This window comes from Mytilus edulis, chromosome 12, assembly GCF_963676685.1.
Source record: "Mytilus edulis chromosome 12, xbMytEdul2.2, whole genome shotgun sequence".
NCBI lineage: Eukaryota > Metazoa > Mollusca > Bivalvia > Mytilida > Mytilidae > Mytilus > Mytilus edulis.
This window is the reverse complement of record NC_092355.1, coordinates 72,282,923-72,291,579: the sequence shown is the minus strand read 5'-3', so window position 1 is coordinate 72,291,579 and position 8,657 is coordinate 72,282,923. Positions and strand designations below refer to the sequence as shown.

The following is an 8,657-nucleotide window of genomic DNA, read 5'->3' as shown; positions in this document are numbered from 1 at the left end:
AAGAACAAACTTCTGATGCAATATATTTGAATTATACCTGTGAACAAGACAATATGCATGTATATTTTAATTAACATAGTTTGGAATATACTTCTTTTTTTTAAAGAGTTTGGATCAACATTACCTTTTTGATAATAAGTTTGGGAACTGTTAACATAAATTTATTCAGCCTAACAAAAGTTCCCTTAGATACTTTGATATAAACAATTCCATGATATCTGTTTCTGTTGCAACAGTATTAGCTTGCTCCGTTTTAAACAAATGCTGTAATATTTGTTCCAGGGAAATCGGACCCCCTCCCCCCAAAGTACCGGCGTAATAAACATACATCAACCTCTTGCTTAATTAAAAACAAAGTATAAATTGAGATATGACAACCACTGGCAACGAAGACTTAGGACATGTGCATGAATTTTAGAAGTAATTAAACTATTTTTTACATAAGTAGTAGAAAGGTTCATCAACTTAAATTATTTCTCTGATCAAGATGCCATTGGGCAAGTTCGAATATATATTGACCATATAAAATATGGTCATATCTCTTATTTTCCGATCATTTGACGAATCATATTCTGAGCGAATATGGATAATTGATATTATTCTGTAAAAAAAATCATCATAGATAACCGGATTAAAATTTAGTATGTGCACCAGACGCGCATTTCGTCTACAAAAGACCAATCAGTGACGCCTGAATATAATACCTTACATTGAAAATTACATTCGCCATTACAACAAAACAATTTTATATTTATTTGGATTAGCTCACACCTTATTAGATAGATATGCTTCTTATATTGTGGACGTTAGCTATTCAATTTTTTTACTGTGGTCAGATATTGGTATATATCTGGTTTTATCCATTTAAGGCATAACAAGTGTTGCCCGCTCAAACTTTCTATTCATAATTTAATTACATTTGGTTGTAATCTTGTAAAAAAAAAAAAAAAAAAAGCAAGGACACAGACGTTCTTCTCTTTTTATGCAATATTAAGTTCGTTATTTATACATTATCAATTCATAACAGTCTTTTAAATATTTTAAAATTTTGAATCTTGTTATTTTGGTACACAGCACCCAATGTCCTTTAAGCATGCCAAAAGAAAACATGTTCATAATTTGCACTTTTATATATAGTTTTTAAAAACACAATTCTTTGTTGTTCTTTCATATCTAATATACGTGTACTTACGATATTGAGTAAGGTTCATACCTGTTTTACATTAAAGCAAGTTTACAAATATTGTACCCTATTATAGCTTATGTGTTTCCCACGTAACAGTTTAAAATTGAAAATGATCATTCAACTTTAAAAATAATTACTTTTAAGAATATCTTGTAAAATCATCAATCATTATTATGTAAACCCTTTACTTTATATATATGTGCTACTCAATATTAGAAGTAAGCCCTGTGGTTTCGAAGTCAATCATTTACCTATTCTAATAAAAGCTGTTCCATAGAAATAATGTTCAGTTACATAAAGCTCGCAAACCTCACATTATTTTTTTATAATTGATATTTGATGTGTCCCTGTTGATATTTTTTTCACATCAGGTATATATATATTGATATTTTCAAGTTGTACTTTTGACGAAATCTGAATCTCAGACTTTACATTTGTAATCATATTCTGAGGATTATAAAGCGAAATACTTATATCGACACGCATCTAATTAGACTATTTACCGGATTTGTAATCACATAAGCAACACGACGGGTGCCACATGTGGAGCAGGATCTGCTTACCCTTCCGGAGCACCTGAGATCACCCCTAGTTTTTGGAGGGGTTCGTGTTGTTTATTCTTAAGTTTTCTATGTTGTGTCATGTATACTATTGTTTTTCTGTTTGTCTTTTTCATTTTTAGCCATGGCGTTGTCAGTTTGTTTTAGATTTATGAGTTTGACTGTCCCTTTGGTATCTTTCGTCCCTCTTTTATTATAAAACATGTGAAAGTCTACCAAAATATCTCCTTAAAAATATTTGAGTAGTAGTCCACATAAGAATCAGTCAAAATTGAAATTTCCGTGAAACAATTCGCACACAGCTTGGGTTACTAGCTAAGATTGTTCATTTCAACTAACGTCTTCATTGACTAGAACATTGCCAGTTTCCCTGTCCATGGTTTGTGGTTCCCTCCAGGGACACCAACGTCCTCATCCGATTAAAACGGGCATCATCGAAATATCTAAAAGTGCTGAATGTAGCGTTAATGCAACTAAAGGCTGGACCTAGTTATGTAAATCTGGTGTCAAAATATGGCAGATTTTATTGATATTATGTTAGTCTCATTTATTATAATTTTTAAAGTGCTGTACATATCCTTTATATTTTACCTGGTCGTGGGAGTTCAAATAAAAAATTATATATCAACCCAACCGTACTTATGTACAATGTATCCCGAATCAGATCATATAATAACTTAAATCTGTCGACTAAATGGACTAGTACGTACTCTTGTACTTAATATTTACATCGGTAATTTTCCTACGATCTTTCAGGGAGTTAATTTATGTTATTTTTGAAGGAACGCATTAAGGTGGTACCCAACACTTTCACTAAAATTAATTTGGCTCGTTTAATTTTCATAAAATTTTGACAAAGTATTTACTTTGACCCTTTGACAAAAATATAAAAATTTTAAATATTTTGAACCAACCGTTTTGTCAGAAAAATTACACTGGTTATATAGCAATTTGACAAACACCAATTTTGATCATTGAGAAGCTTAATATTCCTTTTACAACACAACGTAATTAAAACGTTTAGCTGACATAACAGAGTTATCTCCCTGTAGTGTTAGGTACCACCTTAAGTTTAATAATGGGTTTTAGTAATTGATATTAGTGAGGTAACAAATCAAGAAAAGATTACTTTTTGATAAATTTATGGATCGACCGACATCACTCACGGCAAGAATTCTATATGATGATATGGTTGTCATATACAATCATTTTTCCCTGTCATACTACGTAGAAATTACCCATGTTGCAATATTTTTATTCTATTTTAATTTTTGTAAAATAACAATGAAGTGTGAATTTCCGACACATAAAAATCTGAAAAAAAACGGGAACGCTTTAATTAATTGATAATTAAGGTATCAGCAAACATGTACTACAGGATTAAACAATAATATGTCAGCTTTTATTTAACATAAATCAAGATATGGAAGTTTCAATCTAACGCGTCTTTGAAAATATATCACATTTCCTACATATATCACCATTAGGCGTTTGTGACAACACAAAACTAGCGGAATACCAATACGCTAGAAATACCAATGCTTAGTAAAGTTGAAAATGAAATCTAGATGCATTCATCATATTATCAAAACATAAATCTTGAGATGGATTTGGGAAAGAGGGGCTTCAAAAAGAAAATAATATATATGATATTATGCTAAAACTGAACCAAAATTTAGAATTAACGTTGGTTCCTTTAACTTGAGGCAAATGATTGCCAGAGGGGACCTACAAAAAAATAACGTGGTCAATAAATGCCTTATAAATTTCTATAAATACCGAACCTCAGATTATTTTGACAATTTTACCTTTTATATCTGTTTTGTTCACGCATCGTTGTAAATATAATGGAATTTTGTTTAAGATATTGGTTTTAGCATGTTAGTTAACTGCTAGTCTGCTAGTCTGTTTTTTATGTATGTATTATTGTCATTTTGTTTATTTTTCTTTGGTTACATCTTCTGACATCAGACTCGGACTTCCCTTTAACTGAATTTTAATGTGCGTATTGTTATGCGTTTACTTTTCTACATTTGCTAGAGGTATAGGGGGGTTGAGATCTCATAAACATGTTTAACCCCGCCGCATTTTTGCGCATGTCCCAAGTCAGACGCCTCTGCCTGGCCTTTATTAGTCTTGTATTATTTTTAATTTTAATTTCTTGTGTACATTTTGGAGTTTAGTATGGCGTTCATTATCACTTAACTAGTATATATATTTCGTTAGGGGCTAGCTGAAGGACGCCAACGGGTGCTGGACATTGAAGACCTGTTGGTGACCTTCTGCTGTTGTCTGCTCTATGGTCGGGTTTTTGTCTGTTCTATGGTCGGGTTGTTGTCGCTTTAACACATTCCCCATTTCCATTCTCAATTTTATTTGTTGCAGTTTAGCCTTTGACAAATTAGCATCTCCACTGGTGGTATATGGTTACCACATATGAGAAACGAAATGTCCGATATGCACATATGGTGCGTCAATTTTTTTTCTTCTTCTAGTAACTGCGTATAACTATAATTGCATAACCGCAGAAACAAGGACTTGTCACTTGACTCGTTTTTATATTAACAATTGTGTCACTGATAAATGTGAACGTTGAGAAACATCGTGCCAAAACCGAAGAACGCTTGTTTATTTATTTATTTTTTGAATTTTACTAAAAGTCTGAGTTGTGATTAGTTGTTCTATTCGTGATGTTTGTTATTCACTTTAACAAACATCATGTATGTTAATATCAGGTTTTGTGTTATTCTGTTGAAAAATAAGTGTATATTGACTTTGTCACCTTCCAATTAATTAGAACTACTATATAGTCAAATGTGATGAAAATTTGATTCGGACGGTGTTTCTTGATTCACGAACAGTAAGTATATAGTATTGTTACTACGTGTGTACACTTTTATTAAAGGGGCACTAGTCACGAGATATAGAAAAATCTAAAATACGATTTTTTTTCAATCATTAATGAAAGTGCCTTAATAGTGAAATAATCATTCGATTTTAGAAGCCAGAATGGTTGAAGATACATTGATGATGAGTTTTTCACTTGCAAGTTACTAATTTGAACTCATTGAGTCCATATTCATGTGAAATTCAATATAGCTCCTTAGCTAAAGATAAATAACGCATATACTTGTCCTTGTTCAGTTATTTAAAAGAAAAGAATGTCAACATTGAAAGTCAAACAAAGATAAATCATTTGATTTACTGATTTGATCAACATAAAATCATTCTTATACAGGTAAAAGCAATGATTATCATATATTTTTAATCTTTAATCTGAAATTAAACAGACCTAAAAAAAAATCAAAGTACACGAGTTTATATATATTTATGTTTATGTTTATATCGCTTATATGGCCATCGGATGTCAACTCGATAGTTAAATAGATGGTGTCTAGACTAAAACAAACCCACATGAAACGAAGATACATTTTATCAATCCCAATTGTTTATTTTAGACTTTTCATAATTTGGATAAATGTTTTATATTGTTATAAATCAAATATGAAAATTTGAGTCAAATCGGTGAACATGAATTTGACACCTATTAAATGCCCCTTTCAATAAAAAAAAATATATCAAAATTATAACTACAAATGCAGTGTGTGCTTATTTTTCACTTTCGTTTGACGAATGTATATATGTAATAAAATTAACGGTACCAATTTTCTTGCACCAGATGCGCATTTCGACAATACATGTCTCTTCAGTGATGCTCGTGGCCAAAATATTTGAAATCCAAAGCTTATATTAAAGATGAAGAGCTATAATCCAAAAGGTCCAAAAAGTATAGCCAAATCCGTGAAATAACGAAGAGCTTTCTCGTATCCCATCTATCAACATAAATGTGTTTCAATTTTTATAATTATTATTTCATCGCATCCTAAAACATAAATGAGAATTTTTCATTATTTCAATCAAGGAATGACTGTAATATTTTTCTGTCTATGAAGAAATAACATAAAAATGTGGTGCACACTGAATAAAGCACTTAGCTATAACTATGTTATTTCGAATAGACAGAAAAAAATATTCTAAATTCCATTTCAACCGGAGAAAACCATGAAAAAACGTTGATGACGTCACGGTCACATAACTTAATTATTTCTATGGCTCATAAACAAAACAACGTCAGCCAATCAGAAAACGCGTTACATCCAAAATTAAATTATAGAGAAATATGCAAACTCTTATTCTAAATCCTAGAAGCCGATGCTTTTATACGTGTATGACAGAAAGGATAAATGTGTCAGTTATAAATAATGTAAAGTTTATCAAACTCTTAAAGATCACAACTAATTCAGATTAAGTTTCTTTTGCGCTGAAATATAATGTTTTTCCAGTCAAATACGACCGATAATTTCAGTTAGATAAAATTCTGTAATATCAATGTGCTGGAATCATACAACAAGATGTTTTGAAGATATTTTCAATGACATGTGTATCAAGACGAAGGGAGAAGGCATAAAATGAGATAGTTTCTTTCATTTTCTACCTTAATTACAACAAAATTCACTGTATTAAAAAGAACAACTAAAAAATTCAATGTTCGAATAATATTCAACTCGTGCAGGACGGACACACAAATGAAGTTTTCTCATGTGCTACACGCATACGATATTTAATGCGTTGTTCGGTCCCTGTTTTTTCGCTATACTAATTTTTGGACTAGATCTGTTATATTATATATTATTATATCCTTTAAATTATTTTGTATTTATTATTCCAACTTTTCCCCAGTCGTATCTTATTAAATTTATATCATAACAGATTGATATATCACTGTTAAAAGTCTCTTTGGTCTTCATACTTTATAACTTTTCAAATGACATCACACAAGATTGTTAATTTTTACATTTCACTTTTGCTTTGTAGATGTCTTTATCTAAAATAAAACTGATGAGGTCGACGTTTTTGTTGATCATTTTCATAGCCGGCATTGACACGACAAACGGAGCTTGTTGTGGCAAACCTTTCAAAAAATTTTGCGGGGATTGCACTACCTCTTTGTTTTGTTTTGGATATGACAAATGTAATATATTATGTTGTGGATGTAACTGTCGATATCCACCGGCGGGAAAGCTTTGTCGTGAACGTGGAAATGGAATGGGATGTTACTGTGAGAAGGTCAAACGGAAACGTCACGTGCAATTCGCTTCCACCGACATGTCTGATCATGTGAAGTTTATGAATCTATATATCAATAAGTTAGTAGAGATTTTGAATGTTAAACAAAAATAAAAACAAACAATACAAAAACAAACAAACAACAACAAATTCAACATTGTTATGATAAACGATACACATCTAAAGTAATGGTTTTTGGAAATCATGATTCTAAATATTTTTAAGAGACTTATTTTTTTAAGATACAAAAGGGATATTGAAACTGATATGACGATGATAAAGTGTACATACACTATGTTAAAAAAACCTGCTAATTATCAAAAGACAAACAACAGTATACAAAACACAACGTAGAAAAATAATGACTGATTAACTGATTAACTTATCAAGACATCTTATGAACTTATCAGCTAAGTGAAAAGATATATTTTTACGAATTCAAGATAAATGGTACACTTTTTTATATATCTAATCATCTTTACAGGACATTTTTTATCAACTTTTAAAAAATCTTGAAATTAAATTAATTTAAAAACAGGTTGTTCTGGTGTTCTACCTATTATTTTTATGATACTAGTATACATAAAAAATTGTTTGTGGTGAGCCAAATGGGTAAGAAATTACCTCCACATTGTCCAAAAGTATGGAGAGATGGGTTAATATTGATACACGGAATCCAAAAACAACGGATTACCCATCTGTGACTAAATGTTATATTTAAGATTGCTTTTAGGTGTGGATTTTTTCTCTCTCGAAAAACGTCCCTTTTTGTATAGCTTCCATTGCAGCAATCACATCCGTAAAAGATGATTTCTAAAAGTGATTTCTAAAATTAAAAGACTTCAGTTGATCATTTGATATGTTTTAGTGCTCGGAAAAGCATCAAAAATAGGCCTTCGCTCCACAAGTAAAATCTAACAACTTAAAAAAAAATAATTGGTACAGTTCTGAAGTGATGTACATATATATGTATTTCTGTATATAGAATGCAATGTTGACTTAATTTTGGTTGCCGTTGGATTAAGAACGTAAAAATTTAGCTAGATACAATAAAATGTTATTGGTCATTTTCCTTAAAGAATCTCTTTTTTAACTTATTCGAACGTCACTAAATATCGTTTGTAGACAAAACGCATGTCTGGCGTACACACATTTAATCCTGGTATCTATGATGAGTTTATTTACAGCAATTAAGAAAATGAAATAAAGCCAGTTTTAGTTCGGAAAACTATATTTTCATTCTAAACAAATGTTTTACCCAAACTTTCACTTTTTGCTCTACAAAATACCTATAGTATCTTGTTATTGCTTTTTTCTAAAGAAATGGGATGATGGAACAGTTTGAGTTCAGTAAAGCCTTGGAACAGATGCAGATAACGGACAACATGACCGTGTTCCATCACTGGTCAATCATGGACGAAGATAAAGACGGATTGATTTCTCTGGAAGAATTTGACCATCAAAAGTTATAGTTGACCTTGAACACATTTCTGTGTTATTATAAAAACTACAAATTGTCAACAGGAAGATGTCAAATTTAAAATGAAATAAATAATAATACGGCGTAATTTGTGTTTTATATGTAGCATATAATTTATTTTTACGATCTCTAAAAACCAAAAAATCTGCAATCAAATATTTACGAAAATGTAACGATATAAAGACTATGCTGGATTCAGTGACATGTGTTGTATGGCAATACTTGAAGTTGTCAATCAAAGAATGACGAGGCGGCTTTAAGAAAAAATTAAACAAAGAAATCATAGAAACTGATCACATCATCA

The 8,657-nt window shown here is 30.8% G+C and overlaps 1 long non-coding RNA gene across 1 annotated transcript; it reads left to right on the top strand.

Moving 5' to 3' along the window:
- The first annotated feature begins 4,407 nt into the window (after positions 1 to 4,407).
- LOC139499084 (uncharacterized) lies at positions 4,408 to 8,441 on the top strand. The gene is made up of 3 exons (XR_011658100.1): positions 4,408 to 4,606; positions 6,622 to 6,953; positions 8,195 to 8,441. It is a non-coding gene; the product is annotated as an uncharacterized lncRNA (long non-coding RNA).
- Positions 8,442 to 8,657: the final 216 nt, after the last annotated feature.